General features: G+C 49.1%; 1 long non-coding RNA gene across 1 annotated transcript; it reads left to right on the top strand.

Annotated features, from left to right (window-relative positions):
- Positions 1 to 857: 857 nt before the first annotated feature.
- Positions 858 to 4,263, top strand: LOC140685145 (uncharacterized). Its single transcript, XR_012058402.1, has 2 exons — positions 858 to 2,856; positions 4,017 to 4,263. It is a non-coding gene; the product is annotated as an uncharacterized lncRNA (long non-coding RNA).
- The last annotated feature ends 17,295 nt before the right edge of the window (positions 4,264 to 21,558 follow it).

The raw sequence follows: 21,558 nt of genomic DNA on the forward strand, positions 1-21,558 counted from the left end.
TCTGATGGAAATGTTGCTAATCAGCAATGACTAAGGAGAGCCAAGTAAAGAGCAGTTGGTGTATTTGAATTCTTTTGACATCTTTGCACTGTTTCTGTAAAGGCATGGAGTGTTTTAAAACATGAAATGTAACATCAAAACAGTAAAAGTAGATCAGAATGTTCTGTCTTGCGTTTCAAACAATGCCCTGGAAATTTCCAACTCTTTCCTGTTTGTCCCACTGCTTGCTGGACTCCTCTGGTTGCCATCCTTCTGCTGTTTACGATGGCAAAACTATTTGATTTTTCCTACTCACGGGCATCGATCTGGAGGCATTTAGCATATTTTGCTAAAATAGTCTCTCCAAAAGTTTCCTAGCGTGCTCAGGCAAAGTGGAAACATTCTGGTTCCTTCTATGGGTTGGGCTGCTCTGTCCTGTCGGAGGCAGGAGCCCTCCCACCGTCCCCCAGTGCAGGGCAGGCAGAGCCCGCCCGGGCTCGTCCCAGGAGGAGCGCTGGGCTCCAGCCAGAGCTCAGCTCCAGTAGTTCCAGCCGGGGACCCAGAACCTCTCCTGACTCGAGGTCAGACGAAAACAGAGCTCCCTCCTCCTGCTCTAGTTCTGGCAGGCAAATTCCATCACTGCACAAATATTTTGGCAATCAGCAATAATGGAAAAGGAAACGCAGAACCGTCCGGTCCGTCAGGAATTCTGCAAACTAGGACATGGCGAGCAGGGCAGTGCTGGGCCCTGGGCAGTGGCTCTCCTGTGGCTGCCAGCCCCAGTCTGGCTGCTGGCCCCGGCATTTGTGGCCTGAGCGTGTGATTTGCGGCCGCGGGCCGCGCGGATGGAAGCGGTTTGTGCTCTGTGTGATTGCAGCAGTGTGGGGTGGTGTGTGTGTATTTTGGTATCTATAAACAAAGCAGCTCAGGAATGCCTTGATACCAAAGGTTGTTTTTGGCTTTGGATCAAATACTCAGTGTCTAGTTTTTTTGCTTTTTCTTTTCTTATTTTTTTCTTTTCCTTTTTTTTTTTTTTTTAAAGAAAAAGTTCAGCTGTTGAAAGTGAGGAAAAGGAGCTTCTCACTCATGTGATTCTCATGTGAGTTAAAAGGGATAATTTTCAGGTCTTTGGAAGCAGTGGTCTCTTAGCTCGCCATCAGGGGCAACTGAACTGCAGGTGAGGGCTCCTCTGGCCGGAGCCCCTGAGGACAGGAGAGCTCCCTGGGGCACCCAGACCAGCAGTGGGAGAACTGGGGGTCCCCATGGTGGCTCTGAAGCCAGGAGGGTTTCAGAACAGAGCCCCGAGGCTGGGGACTGATGGTGCATTCCTGCAGCCCATCCACCACCAGCTGAACTGCTGTGGGGGCTATTCCCCCATCCCACCAGGCCCTGCTGAAACTGGGACTTGTCCCAGTGGGGCCAAGGTGCCACTCCTGCCCCAGGCACTGCTGCGTGCCAGCCCGTGGCATCCCGGGTGGTGCTGGGGCTCTCTCTTGAAATGTCTGTTGTGACACCAGACAATAATATCCATTTCCCTGGTTTGAGGAGCTGGATTCTTGTGTTTCATGCTATTTTGGTATTCATTTCAGTTTTTATCATTTTAAGGTTCATGCGTTTCTAATTGTCATGAATACCATGCTAAAATTAATAGTTCTATGGTTGGTTTATTACATTTAGTAAAATTATGGGCATGTAATGTTTGCCAAGAAAAGACGCAGCAGAGACTTTAATCATGTAAAGATGATAATTTAGTTGTTACACTTGTTGAAATGATGGGATTAATTTTTTAAAAGTTTGCAAACTAGACAAGAAATGTAAAACATTAATTTAGTCAGACAAGCCAGCTAGTGAGTGAGTGGTCCCCTCAGGCTGGGGAAGAACGCTGCCTTCATGGCAGGGAAAGGGGCACTGGACAGTTTTATAGTTATGGGACTTGTTATTCAGGCCAGACACTCTTTTTTGATGGACTTGGAAAACTTCACAACTGCAGTGTTCTCCATGTCCCATTCCTGCCTGCACCGTTTCTAGGGATGAGCTCGTAGGTTCTGCGCAGGGAACAAAAAATGATTCACAAATCAAAAGCTCTGCATCTGGAGGGAATGCTTTGGTGCCAGCTGATGCTCCAACCCCAGCCCTTTGCCCCACGCTGGTGCCTGTGGCTGGTGGGGAGGTGTGTATCCTTCACAGGACCTTCAATCTTGATCCTGGAGGCCTTTTCCAGTCTTAATGATTCCATGATTCTGGCTCCACACAGGCTTTTCTGTCCTCCCCAGGGTACAGGCATTGCTGTGCACGTGCTGTGGGAATCTGGCCACAACTTCGGCCTCAATTCTGCTGAACGTTTTGTGGCAGATTGTCAGGAAAGGAGAGAAAAATGTAAAATAAGTCTTGTTTACTATAGATGATGATGTGGCAAAGTAACTCAACAGCCAGTTTGCAGAAGTTTATGACAATAATCATGACTATGTTTTATAAGTGTATAGCAATGTGAGTGGACTCAATTCTGGCTGAATTTAAATAATATGGCTTTGTGCAGCAAAGTCTAAATCAAATGGCTGTAATTTATGCTGAAATGTGCTACAGGATGCATTTAGTCACAAGTATGTGCTGATTGTAGCATTGTGCCTGATTTATGGCATTTTACTTTTTCAGATGAAAATCCCTACCAAAAATAATATTTAGAGACTCCCTTTATTTACCGAGCCCAGCAGTTTTCAGTGGCACTGCAGCAGAGGATTGCTTATCTTCCTTCCCTGGTTCCCAGCAGCCAGCCTGGAGCCAAGGGCTGGATGTGGCTCCCAGTTTACGGACCAGGAGAAGTGATGAAGGCTCAGAGGAAGCGGCTTGGAGCCTGCATCCCCATCCGACTTTGATGCAGTAAGCGTCCATCACATTCAGAGCCTGGCTAAGATTAGTAAGAGTGGAGTTAATTAAACCATTCCCCTCCATCTCTGGGGTGCCAGTGAGCCATGGCAGGCGTCAAAAATAGGTCAGGGAGAGCGGGATGGATTTTATTCCTCACCCCTGTGCTTTGGTTGGCGATGTGGAAGGCACGTATGGGTGCGTTCAGAGCACAGAGCTGAGGGATCCACGTCTGTGAGCTCTTTGCTGACACGCAGGAGGTTGAGATCCGATCGCCTCTGACATTTGCCGAGTTCCTGGGCAGCGGCCGGCCGGTGAGCCCGCGGGACCCACACGCGGCTCCCGCAGCTTTCAGCTCTCATTAAACCAGGCCCTTCATGGCTCCTGCCTCAGGGCTGGGGCTGGACCCAGGCATGGCGCTCCTGGGGTCTTGCTCCTGCCTCTGCCCCGGGCTGTGGCCGTGTGTGGCTCGAGGCCTCGCAGCAGTGCCAGCCCCAGGGGCGCTGAGCCCTGTGGGTGCTCCAGCAGCCACATCCTGTGTGGGAGCACCCACACGGGGCACCTCGGTGTGTGCCAGCCCTGTGCCAGCTCCCGGCAGTGCTGTGGGACGCAGAGATCCCGGCGTGCAGGGGAGAACCGAAGGGCACCAGCTGGAGATCCCTGTGCGGGATCTGCGCCGGTGCGTCCAGATGTGGGGCCTCCTTCCATTTTCCATTGCTGTCATTAACAGTGACAGGCCCGTGGGTGACCCTCTCCCCACATCCAGCACTGGGGGCACAGGCAGCGGGTAAAGCTTGGATGGGTGTCTGTGGAGGGACATTTTCTGAGAATGACCCTGTGGCCTGAGTGGCATCCCTTCAGCAGCTGTACTTCCACATGTATTTTAGATTGTCCCCAGTACAATCAAGCTAAGAAGCTCATTTATCATCACCACCGAAGGCAGGAGGCACACTTTTAGCACACGTTGCTTTGTTTTTTTGGAAGTCGCTGAAGAGGATTCTGTCATCAGGCGAGTGGGAAGTTTTGGGTGATCCTGGCCTTGCAGAACTACCTCAAGGAAGTGTCAAATGTCTGGCTCTGCAAGAAAAACATGTAATTCAGAGGCAAAAAAAAAAGAAAAAAGATTGATTTAAAGCATTTGAAATCCCTAAATAAATCATTTCATCTCATAATAGGTCCCAAACCATCCTAGGAGTGAGCACATCCATTTGAAGACTCAGGATCCACAGTATTCCATCCTGCATTAAAACTAATTGTGCTGAAAATTTATCAGTGATTTATTCTGCAGAGTTTCTCCATTTGTAACTCTCCTTCCTGAATGTTTCAGCACCATTGTGTTTGATGATAAGAACTTGTTGTAGCAACCTCTGTCCCTAAACACTTGGAAACTCTTGTTTAAATAAACATGCAACTTGCGAGCAACATGCAGCTCCAATGTGTATCTTATTAAAAGCTGGCAGGAGTGGAGCCTCCTGGCTTTCTTGCCAGTGCTTGGAATACAGTAGCATTTTTACTCCATAGTAATAAATTTCTGTAGAATGAAGGGCCATAATATTTGCTGTTTTGGGGGAAAACTCTGTTTAGATAGGCGGAGTGATGGAAAATATTCCTAATAACTAGGAAACAAAATGAAGCAGGTAAATATTTAGGTTGTTAACGTTGCATCTGCCTTTCCCAGGGCTACAGAAAGAGGGAAGGAGACATTTCCCAGTTCTTCCAAAGGGAGGTCTTGTGACGAGTCATTTAAAGAGAATTGATTTGAAACTTGCTCAAATCCAGACTGAGAATTTCCTCTCGTCCATCCCCATCCACCCCTTTCCCTTTCCAATCTTCCCCTTCAACTTGTGCTGCCTTACTCCAACCCAGCTCTCCTTATGGATAGAACTTTTCCTGCTGTCTTTAAGTTAGTGTTTTCTAATTAGTTCACTATTAATTAAGGGGTTTTGATGTTATGATGTGAAAATTAGCTGGCAAACCAGACTGACATTATCCAGAATTTGTGGAATTAAACTCAGAATTCCAAAATAACTTCTTCATTAATAATTCTGATTTTCCAGACATTACACAGAAACACTGGTGATTAGCAGAAGCGTGATATGTTCTCATTCATAGTACCCCCAATTAGCAGTAATTTAGTTATTAACTCTGGTGCAATGAGCAGGGACAGAGCTGGGGAGCGTTGACTTCTTTTTGCACAGGAATGTTTTGCCACTGCTTTTAGGTCTTGTGCCATGGGGAAGCTTTGTCTGTCCAGACTTGCTTGCTGCAGGAAAGGGTCTCTCCTTTGCAGGGTTAGAGGACAAGCTGAGGGCCAGAGGAGATCCCCCATGGACCCCCACAGCTCTCCAGGGCAGCTAGGAAGCACCAGACACGGCTGGTGCTGAGGCATTACCTGCTTCATTCAAAACTCGGCCAGAGTTCAAGTGGGCAGGAAGCTGGCCCTCTGCCTGGGAGAATTTGTCACAAGATTAAGGAATTAATGAGAAAATACAATATATTAAAGAATGAGAGATTTTGCTAACCTCTTACCTTGTCTTTGCCTTAATTGCCTTTAAAAATCATGGGATACAATTAATTACCATTGATTTTTCTCAATACCTTTTTATTTCTGAAGAAACCTGATAAGTGGCAGCGAGAGGTGATGGTTCAAAGGGACCCAGGAGATAGATGAGGTGGGCAGGATCACAGAGATTCCCCCCAGGGGTCCAGGCTCCCTTGGTGACAGCACCAGTGTGTGGCTCCTCTGCCATGCCAGGTGCTTGGCTGGAGCTGTATGGGGAAGATGGGGAAGATGGTGCTGGGAGCAGGGATGCTGCTCACCCTCTAGGTGTGTGTCTCCTTTTTTGGCTGCTGCAAGGAGCCAGGCAGCCCTCTCTCCAGGGCAGGGACTACTGTTTAAAGCACGTTGCCTCAGCTTTATTTTAATCTTAATCTGATATTTTGGCCAACTTCTCTGTGAGCCAGTGTAGGACCGAGCTGGAAGCTCTGTTACCTCTCACAACCACGTGTTCCATGTGCCTGCACAGCCACGTCCCCACAAACAGCATGGGGACCTTCTGCAGGCACTGTAGCTGTGTACTGTCCCTCTGTAGGATTTGGGTTTATTAACCCAGGAATGAACACCACTGCCATGGCAATGTAGCTCTCATCCTGGGGGTTTCCAGCATTCATTGCAAAGGAGTCCTGTCAAAACTTCAAGCAGAGACATGGGATTTGTATCAGGAACGGAGACATAAAAGCCCTCAGGTCTGTTCTCCTACTTACCAGAGGCCAGATGAGCGTGAGGATCCCTCTGGCCTGAAATGTATGATCTGTTATTAGAAAACACCTGGCAGTCTGACTGGCATGGCTGGGAAGGGACAAGGGACAGGGGTAGGAAGGTTCTGAACTGAAGCTCCGTTCCCAGGGCCGGCTGTGCACAGGGGTAGCCCCAGGCAAAGAGAAACCTCAGAATTAACAGACAACGGCACATGCTCTGTCCAGAGCGTGGCTTTGCAGGCACGGAATGGCTCACATCTTTGGCTCCAGGCAGCAGGAATTTGTAGCTGCTTTCCTTTGCATGACACGCCTGGACAGTGTCCAGGTGGGGCCTCCCTCCCTCCCCATGGGCAGCAGCATCCTTGGGGTTCACCTGCTGTGCTGTACATGTTCCCCTCCAAGGCAGAGCTTCAGCCTCCTGCCAGCTGCTCATGGGGGCTGCTTGGGAAGCCTCAGCCTTAATGGGATCATTTTCTTGCAAGCTGTTTTGGGAGGCTCACCCAGGCAGTGGTATTTCTGTGCAGCATCTGCCAGGGTTCTGCACCTCAGTGAGCTTCAGGCAGGACCACTGAGGATTTAAATAATGCTTTTTTCAGAGATAGATTAAGATAACTTCCTTCCCTCTGTTCTGCGGATATGATGTAATTTGGACACGTCTATGGAAGTTGGAATGAAAGAATTGTCTTGTGTGCATGATGAATATTCTAATTGAGAATAATATTCAATAAAGACCAAGACAGGTGCTTTCTCCTTCCTGGGATTCCTAATTGCTGATGTGTGACTGCAATTTGTATGTCCTCTTAAACTTCTTTCCAGTGGTTTCCCAGATTTATTACCGTTCCATACTACCGAACAAAAAGAATTTAATTTAGCCTTTGCCTTGGTATTTGATATAAGGCGGATTTTGCTGCCCACATGCAAATTCCACACGTAAAGAAGGTACCAATCAGGGGCCAACCTAAATTTTACCCTGACTTTGGTAATGCCTGGGCCCCCTGCACCTGGGTTGTTCAAAGCTGTCCTGATGTAGTGGGTATTCCTGATGCCTTTCTGCTGTTTTCAGATCATTAGATAGTTGCAGGAATCCTTCCATGGTCCCCAGCCTCACTTGCCAGAGTCAAGTCAAAGTATTTTGGAGTGGAGCAGGGAGATTAGAGGTCTGGCTAATGGTGCTGGAGAGGAGATAGACCCCTTTCAACATCCGTGTAACTCAGAAGTTAAAACCCAACAACCTGTCCTGGGACATTTGTCACAGTATTGGAAATAGCAGGGGAATGGCAGTTGATTTTAGCAGTCTGGTTTTGTCTGCCTGGACTCTTTCCCTCAGCTTTCCACACCTTCCTGCCAATCTCTGTTTGTTGGGAAATGTCTCCATGAAAGGACAGCAGAGAGGGAGATGGAAATAACCCTGTCCCGTTTGTCCTCCTTGTGGCTCATCCCATCAGACAGCCCTGGGGCCCTTCTCCACTCTGCTCCTTTCTTGAGCTGTGTAACACCATGGGCTGGAGCTTTTCCTGGTTTCCTGGCCTCTTTTTCCTCCACCCTCTTGGTTTCCTCTGCCTTTCTGGCTGTTTTCTTCATTTGCAAACCCAGGTTTGTAGTTTTCCCAGCACTCCAGTTCCTTGAGCAGTTGTGCTGACGGTGCAGCCAGCACAGGTCTCCCCGCAGACCACCTGGGAAACAGGAAATGCTCTGAACCTCTGGATTGACTGAAACACCATTCTTAGGTCCCCCTTGACTTCTCCATTTCCAACTCCAGCTCTGACTTTGGGCCACCTTTAGTCCTAGCAGTTATGATCATGCTCACACACCAAAGTGGTTTGAGGCAAGCTGGAGAGCCCTGCCAGGAGTAAGTGGATCTTCCTCTGGAAAAGCCTGGGATGTGCATTAAGGTTCTCATACAAATTTTCCCATTTTGTTGACATCTGATTTGACAGAAGCTCAGCTTCCTGTGTCCCTGCAGAGCAGAGGTGTGCTCACCAGGCAGCTCCTAGTGGCCTGGAAGCTGCTCTGGGACTGGCACACTCTGCCTCCTCATTCCTCATTGTCACAAATGGGTGAGAAACCTGTGACTTCGAGTCGAGAGCAAGACACTCTTTCCAAGAACCATTTCCAGGCTGAAGTTCCCAGAGGCTGCACAGAACTGTGGGGGGACTTGCCCTGTGTGCCTTGCCGAGGGCTCAGGCTGGGTGCTGTGACTGCAGCCTCCCCACACCTCCCTGCCACCCAAAAACGCATCCAGAAGCCATAATTAGAGCACTCAGAGGAGCTGGGTTCCTTGATCCTGTGCACATTAAAGGAAATGGAGTGGAGCACAAACCAAGCCAAACGTTGCTGTCCTGTGAGGAGTGTGCGAGGGCTGGGGGTGCCGCAGCGCCGGCCCCGGTGCGAGGAGATGGCCCTCTTCCCATTCATGTATTTTGTATTATAAAATGACTGCGGTTGTCATAGCAACATAAAGGGAGCAGATCTCATTACTGAGGCCTGGCCACATTATTTTCTCCAAGGAATTTCTTCTTTTCATTATTTTTCTCCAAAGGTCAGTTATCCTCTGAGGCAGGGTGGGAGATTCTGCAAAAGGTGAAGCATATTCATGGCAGAATTCCCCTGGTGGAATTTACAATCATTTTTCTTTTTTTATACTTGTAGAGAGATTTCTTTTAGTATAACATTTTCTTTTAACCCTTTCTCTGGGAGCCTGGCTGCTCCGCATATCCAACTGGGTTGGTGGCTAAGAAGCTTTTTGCAGGGATTTGCAACAGAAAGCAGAGAATTAATGTCAAATCATGCTTTTATTATCACATAAACCGAGGTGTGTCGAGCTGCTTATAAGCATTTTGCTGACTTTTTGTCTGCCTTTAGCAGCTGCACAAACTGTAGGAACTATTTCAAACTTTGTTCTGAATCTGTTTCTTCTCTTCTTGCAAAGTCATCATTGTTGGGTGATGTTTCTGGTGGCGAGGGAGCAACTCCAACCATCACATTCATCACTTTGAATATTGGGGTGCTCAGCTCAGCTGGGGATGCAGGAAAATATATGCACAAACAGGGTATACCATTCAATAAATGACTGGACATGGCACTCAGTGCTCTGCTCTAGTTCACAAGGTGGTGAAGATTGGACTTGATGACCCAGAAGGTCTTTTACAATCTAAATGATTCTGTAATTCTGTGATTTTTAACTGTGGCATTTCATCAGGTCCGGAGTTTCACACAAATATCCCAATTCCTTTTTGAAAGAAATATTTCTCATTACCTGATTATTAAAGCTTTTAAACAAGCATTCCAGCTCCAAGTGACAGCCTGTATTTTCTAAGTATGTTTTAAAAGAATGATAATGCCCAACCAAAGAGAGAGGAATTCAGATTGCACCCCTGTGGTGGGGTATCCATGAAGTCAGGTAAAAGACCTCTCTGGCTCTTCCATATGTCACGTAGAATGTTGACAAGGATAAAGATGTTTTTTCAGCTTTGCAGAGTTTTAAAGGATTGCTTGTCCTGAGATAGGAGAGAGAACTTGGACACATAAAAAGAGAGTAGCTCTGGATTGTCTAACAAGATGCAGAGCCCTGTGTACCTCAGAGTTTTGTAGGAGGATGTATGGGCCTTTATGCTGTACAGAAATGCTGTTTTGTCTTCCTCTTCACAGGTGTTTGTAAATAATTGTGTGATATTACATAGATGAGGGATCTGAGACCTCACTCACACCTGTGTCACATGTGCAGCATTGATTCCATGTGGCCAGAGGGAAGCAATCCCAGCACAGGATTCTGGCCTACTGAAATGTACAGCACAGCCTTAAGGAAGGAATTAACTTGTGTATGCTGCTGTTGTTTTAAATTTCTTTAATTTAACACGGGTAAGCCTTACAGTCCTTATAGTGAAACAGCACAGAAATATATCATGTCTTTTCTCCACTACAAAGAACGTGTAAGGAGCTCGCAGCGAACGGGAGAGGCTGTGGGGAGCATATGGCCGTCAAGGCTTTGCTCATTAGTGGAAATCTGCCTGAAAATAGGATCACTTTCTGCTATAAACTTCAAGTCATGCCGAAAGCCAGGATTTCCCAGAACGGCTCCTTTGTGTGTGGCAGCGTGTTCAGTGGGCTGCCAAGGAGGGAAGGCAGGAAAGCCTTGTGGTGGTGTGCAGGCTGCAAAGAAACCATCTTCCAGGGGCACTGGCTGGACATGGCTGGGGTGGCACTCATGGAGTCTTTGCCAAACCCATGGTCACTGATGAATTCTGTGTTAGAGATAGCCCCCCTTCAAAATGTCCTTGGAATTGCTTGGTGGATTCATGGGATCAGAGCACGTTAAGAGGGAAGGGGCTACTTCTGACCCCTCACAGCCTCTCCTCCTTTGTCCTGTCTGGCAGGCTGCACAGAGCAAGGGCCAGGGTAGCGGAGTCAATACTGCTGACCCACTCCAAAGGTGTCTTTTAAAAATGAATGGATTCTAATGAATCCCCAGCTATGAAAGCAGTGACAATGCCTGGCCATTTCACAGCCCTTTTTGTCCCGTGCTCATCACGGTTTAGCACTGTCAGTGCTGTCAGCAGCGGGGCAGAGCCGATGCTGGGACTTGGATTTAGATGTCCATTTTCTGTAAATCACATTTTGCATGCAAAATGAGTGTTTGCATATGCAAATGAGCAGGCATCTAAGTGGCCATGTGTGGCTGCTAATATCTACTTTGCATGTTCGCTGATGGTAACTGCGCCTGGTGAACAGGAGCGTGCGAATTTGTGCAGAACCACCACGGCACGTGCTCCGTGGTGGCAGAGGAAACCCAAGAAAATCGAAATGTGCCTTGGTTTGAAATGATTGAGGCAGCCCTGGGTGTTATTTTACAAACAGATCAGCTGAGATCACATTGGTGAGCTTCAGGAGAGCGCGACGCTCGGTCGGGAGCCCCGGCAGAGGCAGGATTTGTGCTGAGCACATCCATCCCAGCCGAGCCCGGGCACTGAGGATGCCATGGCCGGGTGCATCTGCCAGGTGATGTTGCTGTGCAGCGTCTTGCTTCGGTTCCTGGCAGGCTGAGCCGCTGCCTGGCTTTAATTGCGGGCTGCAGCAGGTAGATGGTGTCACATCACACGCGCCTCGGAGCGAGCCGGAGTGCCTGGAATATCTGATGAACACGGGTTATTATAGGGCTTTTAACTGTGCATTTAGCAGTGGTGGATGTAAAGCTTTTAGCTTGCACTCCTGTTTATTAATTAATAAAGGGCTCTGTTCCGACATTACTTATGTCCCCCCGTGTCTCGTCAGAGCTGCAGGGCTCATTGCAAATGATAAGAGGCCCAATGCACTTCTCATGAAATTCACTTAAAGCTGGCAGCCGGCCCTGCAACTGCGTGCCAGGATTCCGCTCCACTCCTCTCTGGCAGGCTCTCCTCCAGGACCCCTTCACTGCTCAGCTTTTGCAGTTGGCACGGGCAGAGGGATGCTGCGACGTGGGCAGCTGGGCAGAGCTGAGGCCAAAGCCATTCCCTGGAGGGCTGTCCTGTGGTCAGCAAGGCTGAGCGAGGCTCTTCTGAGCTGTCCTCACACATTTCCTTCCAACTTCCTGGTGGGATGGAAGGTTTAAAGATTGAAACTGGCACAGGGTGTCCTGCAGACATATGGCATGGGGCACACGGGCCACGGTGGGACAGCAGTTGGAGGCAGCATGGGAGCAGGGCAGTGCCAGGAGCTGAGGTGGCAGCTTGGGGACTCTGCCTGGTAGAGCCCCCAGCTCCCACACAGGAGTGTTGATGGAGCAGGAGGGTAAAAACTACAGGAAAGGAAGAGAATCCCTAAACTCTGTGCAGAGTGCTGCCAGGTCCTGATGTGTTTAATGGTGTTATTTAAATACATAATTTCCCATCCCACCCAATGCATTGGTTCTGCCCAGTCCTGGAGGGCTCTGCTTTGGGATCAGCATTGAGGACAGGTGCCTGTGCTGGGCTGGAGATGGAACCTGCAGGGTCTGGTCCCACAGACATGGCAGGGGATGTGGTTTCAGCAAATGCGGGCCTCAGTACTTGGCAACTCAGGGCTTCTTGCCAGATTTTCAAGGTGGTCTGAGTCTGTGGTGCTGAGGTCTGGAGCTGAGGGTCCTCTTGTATGGTGAGAGGTGCCTCAGCAGCTCTTGTGGCAGAGGATGTGGTTGGGACTTGCCCAACTTGCTGTAGGCAGTGGCAGCTGCTGGTGCTCAGCTTCTTTGCAGCCTCTTCTCGCTTCTCTTTTTTTTTTTTTTTCCTTTTTTTTTTTACCCTGACTGGCTTGTGGTGGGCCAATAACTCACAACAGAAACATCTTCTTCTGATTAGGATCTGTTGAGGTATTTTTGTATCTTTAGCTCTAATTTGGATGACAAATCCCCCATAGCTGTGATAGCGGGAAAGGAAATGGGCACTGCTGGTTTAGGCAGGATGAAGTGGTGTGATAATGTGGTGTTTGTGCTTATTGCAAACATGTGTGGAATGGAGAGAGAGTCTCTTTGCCTACAGCAGCCCTGGGTGCTCCCCTTCTGGGCTGCCAGAATCAGCATGTGAGCGAGTGGTGAACCCAGTGGGAGCTAGAGAAGCTCTGGGGTGTTATCCCAGAGAAGTGCCCCATCCGCTCCTTGCTTTGTGTGGAAGAGCCTGAAGGTAGATTTTTGTTTTAAAAAGTTGCAGGAGGAATGCTCAGGGCTTGGTGCTCTGTTTCCAGAGCTGAGAGGTGAGGCTGGGGGAGCTGGGGGCAGCCAGCTGGTTCCTGCCCCGTGGTCTCAGGGCTCCATCTGGCCCTGGTGCAGCACTGCCACGCTCTGAGCTGGGTGCTCAGGGTAGGGCTGAGGTGCTTCAGCCACTTTCCTTTCCTTTCCTCCAGCTGCCACCCTCCAGCATCTGCAGGCTGGGAGGAAGTTCCCAGTGCCAAACTCCTGGTCCTGGACTCAGTGTCTCAGCCCAGTTTGGCTGTGGATGTACCGGTCTGGCCTGGGTCAGTGCTCCTCCAAGGTGCAGCAAACACAGAGCAGATGTAGCAATAGCAAGGATATTTCTGCCGTGGATGTTGAAGGTTTGTTTTCATTAAGCATTCTGGAAACGTTGCTCTTTGTGCCTGAGCATTCGGGTTATGGAGCATCCTGCAGGCTCTGAAATTTGCTTTTTTTATTTAAGTTTTTTCTGACTTGAAAGGCTGGTTTTTATAACAGGTCAATTTCAGCCCATTTGATATTGATATATGAAGATCCTCAGGGATTATTGTAATGCATTTTTCATCCTGCTGTGATAGTATCATATAAGGAAAATGGGACTGACTGTTAAGTACAAATTGAAAAAGACATGGTCATTTAAGATAACTCCTTATCTGTATACAAGGAAATGGTATCAAGGAAATAGACCACCAGTTGACAGAAATAAATTTTGCCTCGGGCTCCTCCTTCTCTTCCCCAGCTGGTTAGGCTTTCCCTTTTCCTTTTCCTTTCCCCTTTCCTTTTCCCTTTCCCTCTCCCCTTTCCCCTTTCCCTCCCTTTCCTTTTTCAATCACATTTATTGAGGGTTCTCTCTGGGCTGGATGTGAACCCAGCCAGGCTCCCCTCAGGTGACACAGCCCTGCCTGTGCCCCAAGGACCCCCAGGATCCTGGGGACCCGTGGTGTGACTGTGACTGTGCCACCGCCAGCCTGCCCTGCCCAGGTGGCACAGCTGGAGTGAATGGGCCCCACCAGTGTTCTAGGGATCAGCTCCAGAAAGGGACACCCGGAATTTATTTATGTGTGTCTGGATGTGCTGGAACAAGTGGAGGAGCTTAATGAATGATTTCTTTAGTCAAGCGAGAGCTGTTTGTTTTTATAGCCCTTATAAAAAGAGAGGAAACAAACTCAATAAGCCAAGTCACACTCGATCCAGTCAGAGTTTTTTATTCCTGGCATTTTATCTCAATTCTCTCTATTTTAATAAGCTATAAATCAGGGTTGATGGTGTGAACAGTGTTGGTGGGTCCTGCTCGCGCCACCAGGAATGACGCTGCCCTGCCAACACCTTCCTGCAGACAGCCTGGCCTGTCCCTGGCTGGTGGGATTTGTTGGAGAGTCTTCCTCACAGAAAGCTGCAAAACCCATTTGAATTTATGATCATTTTGGAGTCTGAGCAGGAAAAGTATGTTTTTCCAGCTCCTGTGAGGTAATCACAGTGCGATGACATATGCTGCCGTTCCCTGTGCGCTGCACACGCTGTGCTGAGCATCAGCTCTGAGCGTGCTTTCTCCTCCTCGGTGATTATTACATCCCGTTTGGGCTCCAGGCGTTCTGACCATCAGCAGAATGAGGGCGATTACAATTTGGCATAAGGCACTGCAGTCAGAAGCCAATGTTTAGAGACAGTGGTATAAGAGAAGTTCCATAATTGGAGCTGGAGGACTGAGTTTGCCAGAGTATCTATTGCTGGCACCGCGTCCTTCTTGGCGCTGCACCTATTGGAGCTGCACTTTGGCCCACACCTTGTTTCATACTGAGCCTGCAATTAAAGCACAATCAGTGGTCCCTGTCCAGCCCTGGGATGCAGTTGTGCAGCCCAGATTCCTGTACGTGCCCAAAAGGTCTTTGAGGCGCCCGCGGTGAAACACACACGCTCACTGCCGGCGCCTTGGCTGGGGCTCACGTACGATCCTGAGAACTTCTCCAGCTTTAATTTAGTGTAAAGACAGTCCTGGAGCAAAATCCCTGCACTTACCATGCACTGCTGTCCAGCCTCCCAGCATTTCAGGGCTTCAGTTCTCAGGTTCTCTTTGTGTTATGGCTGGGCACTCAGTGGCTGTTGGTTGCATTTAGCAATAACTGTTTATTTTATTATTTCCTTGCTGAATTAATATTTCTGTGTTCTATTTCCCAGTAGAGTTACCTCAGGACACAATAGCAGCCATGGCTCTGAACCAAAACAATCACTGTGCTCATGGAAAAGCAGTGAGAGAGGCACACATGGGGCACTTGGGAAGGCAGGATGGGGCACAGAGGACATGAAGAATCACGAGCGTAGGAGATACCTACGCTGAAAAAGTCCTCAGGAAACTCCAGCCAAATGCAGATCTGCAGCAGCGATGTAGGAAGCACATCTGACTCCAGAGAAGGTCTTGTAGTGGCTTCATCCTTTGCCTTGAGACCTGATCTGTGCTGGGGATGCAGCAGATCCTTGTCTGTCCCCCGGGGTGTGAGGTGGGTGTCTGCTGAGGAAAGCTTTTTACTGGGAAGGGCGGTGGCACCGAGCCCGGGATGCTGCAGAGCACAGCCAGATGTGGGGGAAGCTCCACACTTGGCTGTGGGGAGGGGTTCGTTGGCTTTTTTGGAGAAGCATCATCCCAGCATCCCATTTAGAGCCCATGCCTGGTGGCACTGGGCCTTCCGCAGCCGGTTGCTTCAGATAACTGACTCAATGGCATGCTTCATAATTAAAATATTATAGCTGGAAATGTTGACTATCTTCCAAGTATGCCAGGAGGCTTCTGTTTGCACGGCTTGGAGCACAGGCTGTCAGGGAAGGCTGGTCAGAGCAGAGACAAACACATTTATGTTGCATATTGCTCCAGCATCTCAGAGCGTTCACACAGCCCTGCTGCTGCTGGCAGCTTCTTATTTCCTTCACACCTAATTGAACTTTGTTTTAAAGTCTTTTGTCTGACTAATGTCCGGAGTGCTCTGACATGGCTGCTTGGCCTTTCATTCTGGTTCTCCATCGGTATTGACAATGGGAGGCTTTGGGAAAGGCTGCTGCGAGGAGGGGGCTGGAAGGTGAAGGACAAGGCTTGAGGGAATGGCTGTGGGGGCCCACAGGGAACCCATGGAGTGAAGGCAAGGTGGCAATCCGGGACCCTGCCGGGACAGTCAGGTCTGGATCCCCCCCAGTCCTTGGTGTCTGTGCTCCTGCCTCGCTAGGATGAGGTCTGGTGCCACCGTGGGTGCTTTGCTGGGGTCCCTGTGCTGTCACCTGATGCCTCTGCTGTGACCTGAACATCAGCTGGAAACAAAAGCATCTGCAAGGGAGCAGCCTGTCTCTCTCTTCAGGGGCTGCTTAAGACTGTACAAGGAGATAAGCAAATTATATGGCCTTAAATATCGGTGGGATCTGTGATTCTCCAGACAGCCATCAAGGCAGGGCTAACAAGGGCACTTTAAACACTGAGTCAGGCATTTCTGCTGCAGAGATCCTTGTCTCAGCCTCCCCCTGGGAGAAGAGCAGACAGCAGGTTTGTTAAAGAACACTGCTTTAAGTTTTTCAAAGTGAAATTCTTGTTTTTCTGCTATTGCTAAGGAAACTGAACATTTTGTCCCTGCTGGCCCCTGAGCTCCAGCACTCAGTGCTGCAGCGGTGTAAAATCAAGCCTAGGGCAAGAGCCCTTCCCTGTGCTTGCAGAGAGGAGGGAGGATGCTGGAGCACAGTGCCAGGAGACGCATTGCCAGCCTGGCACATTCATTTCAGGAGCTGTCCTGGCTGGGACAGGGAAGATGCAGCCAGGGAAAATGCTGGCAGTGGCAGGATCTCTGCCTGGCACGGGGACCCTGCCCTTCACCCCACAGCTGCCTGCCAGGTCACACCATTGTGCCATCCCCATGCCATGGCCACAGACTCAGGGAGGAGCTGGGATGAGGGTTCAGTGGATTGATCAACTGTGCCTTGGGCTGGCAGGAAGGATATAATCCTCATTAACACACCCACTATTGCTGCAGCTCCTCAGGAAAGAGATGGAATGCCAGCATTGCAAAGAAAAGTGCTTTTGAATTAGTAATGTTTGTCTAACGCAGAAAACTCCAGGTCACCTGGGATAGTTCACAAGTGGTGTCTTGTGTTTTGGAGGAGAGGGAAAAAGGGGTTTCAAGAGACAAAAGCTGAGCTGTGTAGGAGGTACAGGACCACAGGCAGTGACCTTCTCCACAGTGTCCCAGGCTGTCCTGACCCTCACCGGGAGCTCGTCCTGCCCCTCCAGCCCCAGCAAATCCTCACCACAGTGCTTGGAATCCTCATCCCCTCAGCTGTTCCTCTCCCCCTTGCTGCAGCAGCTGTGCCAGGAGGATTCCAGTCTTGCTCAGGGAGATTTTCAGAGAAGCTGAAGGATATTATTCTCTCGGTCAGACTCATCAATACTTTTAATTATTATTTTTTTTTTACCCTGCTTCCATTCCCTTCCTATATATCAGCCTTTTGACAGATTTGAGTATGTTTTGAGCTGCCATACCCGACGCCATTTAAATCACTTCTCAAGGGCTCTGGGCCAGGGATGTGCAGTGGTAGTTTAAAGGGATTAGAGCCCTTTGTTTTTTCACAAGTGGTTCAATTTACAAAAGATCAGGGTTCAAGACCTGCACACTATAAAGTGACTTAAAGCCATGAAATCTATTTCTCACTAATTCTAGATTACTCTCTACTTAGGAGCCCAGGGTGCCAAAAATGGTGGTTTTTGTTAAAATGATATGAAATCCTAATGCCAGTCTTTTTAACCACTATTGCATAGTGTACAGTGTCATGCAAATTCCAGACCTATGTGAGCAATTATGGAGCAATGAACATGATCATTTCGATTAAACCAACATGTGTTTTCAAAGATTTTATTTAAGGCAGATAACCGTAAAACTTTGTCACTTCGCTTCTCCTCTCGGGCATACGCACAAAGCCTTAAACACCCCACGTATCTCCTTTGTAAAGTCTGAGCATTAATTGCCCACTGCTTATTCAAGCAAAGCCCCCATTGAGAGAAATGGGATTTTGTCTGAATAAAGGCTGCAGAATTGGACCTCTTGTCTGTGGGTGAGAGATAGGCGACCGGTTTGGTTTTAGGGTCTCCCGTTGCAAAATCGGAGCATGAGGGAAGATGGGCTTTCTGTTTAAAAAAAGTTTTATCTTACTCAGCATCATACTTGTAATTTGAAATGGAGAGAACCGGTGGCCCACGCGATCATGAATAAAGAACAGTGGGAGAAACTGGGTCAGGCTGGCAAGAAGGTAGGAGCTGCCCCGATTGTTTTTCTCCCAGCCATTAGCTTCACAAGAGAATCCTTTTTCTCACTGGACGACTGTACTTTATTTTTCTAAAGCAGTATCCCTCTGACAACCCAAAAGGAATACTGCATCTGCAAATGAATGGTGCCTGCAAAGAGACAACATGAAATTTTTAAAAAGCATGGTAATAAACGCTATTCAAAAAAACACAATCTCTGAAAAACACGGCCTATTGAAATGACAAGCCGAAAATCATTTGCTAAGCACTGAAATGGCCCCTTTTGTCACCCCAATCCTTCTGTTGACAGTTACCTTTCAATCCTACAATTGTGCAGTAAGTACTGATTTTTATTCAATGTTCTATTCACCCTGCGTATTAATGAAAAGAAAAAAACTTGTAAGAATAGCCTTTAATAGGCTGATAGACAAGGCTCCCCTATTCTCCTGCTAGAGCTCCTCTTATCAGCTTCTCACAGTATTGCTGCTCGCTCAATTCTTTCCCATTTCTAAACTTTGCTCACCCATCTGGGCTTGCTCTCAACTGAGATGGAAACATTTTTATTTCACAAGTCTTGCTGACCTTTTCTTATTCTTCAGGCGGCGTTAGGTGAAGCTCTAACCTCAGACCAGCCTTTTTTTTTAAAGCTCAAAAAGCACAACGAGCAGATCAGGTCTCAGCTCATCTGAAGAGGAGCGGAGGGGTTGTTCCCTGAACACTTCTGAGCTCTCCAGGGCCGGGGTGATGGGACAGCAGTGACACAGCCCCCGTGGTGGGGGTGCAGGGGATGGCTGGTCACACTCCTGGCTCTCAGTGGGACCAGGGGCATCACTTGGCCAAAGCAGTGACATTCACTGAGTGGTTGCAAATAAAAAGTGTATAACAAAAACCGGGCAGTGCTGTCCTTGCCTGGGAGTATCCGGTGCCAATTCTCCCGAGGTCCCTGGAGCAGTAACGAGTAGCTTTGCCCAAAATTAGCAATTACATTTATAATAATTAAAACCCAACTTCATAACACGTGTTCCCAGCCTGTGATTGCAGACGTGTCCCCACTCACTCAGAGCTGGTGGTCACGGTGGCCGGGCTCTCTACCGAGATTTGTGGGGGCTGCCCCTTACCTGGGCCCCTGTCTGGGGACTGTCCCTCTGTCTGGGCTGCCCAGTGGGACCCCTCAGCCCAGCAGGGCTGTGAGGGGCCCCTCAGATGGGGCAGCGAGGGTCCCCCTGCTCCCAGATGCAATTCATTGCCTGTGCTGCGAAGGGGAGAAGCCTCCTCCTCCTCCTCTGCATTCCCCACTCATGCAGTTTTTCTTTCCAGTGGGGAAATTCAGCGCATAACTATCCAGGACTGCAAAAATGTAAACAGTCTGTGTTACATGTCTTCAAATTACAGCCCTGCTGCTCGACACATGTGCAGATAATCGAAGCCCTCTGCTCGCGGGGCCCCGGTCCGGGCGAGCGCCAGCGACTGTCCCGTGTCCCCTGCCCCAGATGTCCCCTGCCCTGGCTGTCCCAGCCCCAGCACTGCTCCAGGACCCCCACCCACCACCACCGTGCCCTTCATGGCACCTCCAGCACTGCCACGGCCGCCCGGGGCTGGCCCTGCAGCCCAGCAAATATTAACGAGAAGCCTACTTAGGGGTTGTTTGAATAGAGGGAATTGTTTTACATTGTGATGCAATATTTCCACACCGGGGTCTCATTTATGCAGCGTATTAAAGTCAACACTCGGCACATCTATCTCCATAAGGAGCCAGGCCCATTATCCCCAGTTACTTTTAAGCAGTCTTTGGCTGAGTCCTGACGTGCTGCCGGTGCCATACATCACAGGGATGCAGTTCCTTAAACTGCAGCTTGTGATTGATAGTTTAACCTTTTTCTCGAAGGTTAATTCGATATATGCTGGTGTAAACTATAAACCACAGCTCCAGCCTGTTGGGAGGAGGTAATCTGCATGGCACTCTTATGAGATCTCAGGTGCTGCAGTAATTACACCATCAGCTCCTCCTCCTCCCTTTGCTATTTCTCCCTCCTGGAAAGAGGAGGAGGAGGAAGAGGAGGAGGCTACTCACAGCACCTGAAGAGTCCAGCTCTGACTCTGTTGTGGCCCAGCCTGAGGGACTCCCCAAAGTTCCTGCTCCCACCAGTTCTTGAGGTCATGCCAGGGTTTCCCTAGGCAGGTTGGGATTTTGGTGTGGCATGGCCCTTGTGCTACTCCCAAGCTCATTCCGTCCTGGAATCCCTGTGCTGTTCCTGGGAACGGCAGTGGAGGTGGCGAGATGGGCAGCACCTCTCTCAGCAAAATGGAATCCTTTCATAGAGCTGTGGGGGATGTAAGCTCCTTGTCCCACTGCGTGTCTGTGGGTGCCCCTAAGCCCTGACCCATGGTGCTGTCACACACCACAACCAGCTACCACAGATGGTGCTGCCTTGTGCTGTTGTGGGCCAGGACACCTGTGCCCATGGCAAGAGCCTCCCTGCTCTCCCGCCCCCTCGTAGAGCTTTGGCCTCCTTGCTTTCTTAATTTCTCTTTTTTATTTGTGTTTTGGCTCCTCAGAGAAGCTGGGGGTTGGAGGGATGTGCAGCTATCCAGTTGCACTTTGGTGGCTCTTCCCAGTAGGGCTGGGAGCGCACCCAGCTCCGCTGTTCAGGCAGCACCTGCGCTGCCCTGGCCTTGTAGAACCTGGTCACTGGGGAGCCCTGTCACCAATGCCAAGCTGGAGTGAGGTTTGGGGGGTCTGCAGTGGGTTTGCCATCAAGATCCCACCCTCCCTCTGAGGGTCTCGTGCTGGCTGTCCAGTGGTCGACTGTGTGTGGCACATCTGTGACCTGCCAGTACTCCCCCAGAATGGCCGCATGTGCTTCGTGAATTTTTTTTGGCCTCTGTCCCCAAAGTGTCGTTTTTTCCATAGGAAATAACTATTTCTGCTCAAGATCAATAAGATTTTGTTAAGAGAAAGGGAGAATTTTAAAGGCTTGGTTTAATTTAATCTATTTCTTTGCAGGACGCTCCCTTTGGTAACAATAGGAATTCGATTCCTGCCAGAGCAGACTCCTTAATTAGACCCCACAAAATGAACAGTAACGTGTCTCTGGGCTGAAATTCTCCCTTTCTGGAGCTTGCAGAAAGGAGGGAGTTTCTAACTCATAATTGCATCTGAATGCAAATGGCTGTGCCAATGTGAATATATTAAAAGCAGCAGCGTCAGCAATCACTGTGAAAAAAAAATACATACAAATGAGGCCCCAGCTTATTGCTCCATTTGGATGCTGTGAAATGGCACCTTATTGTGTTATTATAAGATTTCTTGCTTAGTTAACAGAAAATGCTTACAATTAAGTCTGAACTCATTTAGTGCTCAGACTAATTCACATTAGAAAAAGGATGTGACCTCGGCTCCAGATCCCTTTTCTGTGGCTCTTGCTGTAGTGGTGGTGCTGGGCTGGGGAGGAGCTGTGCTGCATTCCCCGTGTCCCCTGTCCCAGCAGTGCCTCAGGGACAGGCCCAGGCA

Source organism: Taeniopygia guttata, chromosome 15 (assembly GCF_048771995.1).
Source record: "Taeniopygia guttata chromosome 15, bTaeGut7.mat, whole genome shotgun sequence".
NCBI classification, from domain to species: domain Eukaryota; kingdom Metazoa; phylum Chordata; class Aves; order Passeriformes; family Estrildidae; genus Taeniopygia; species Taeniopygia guttata.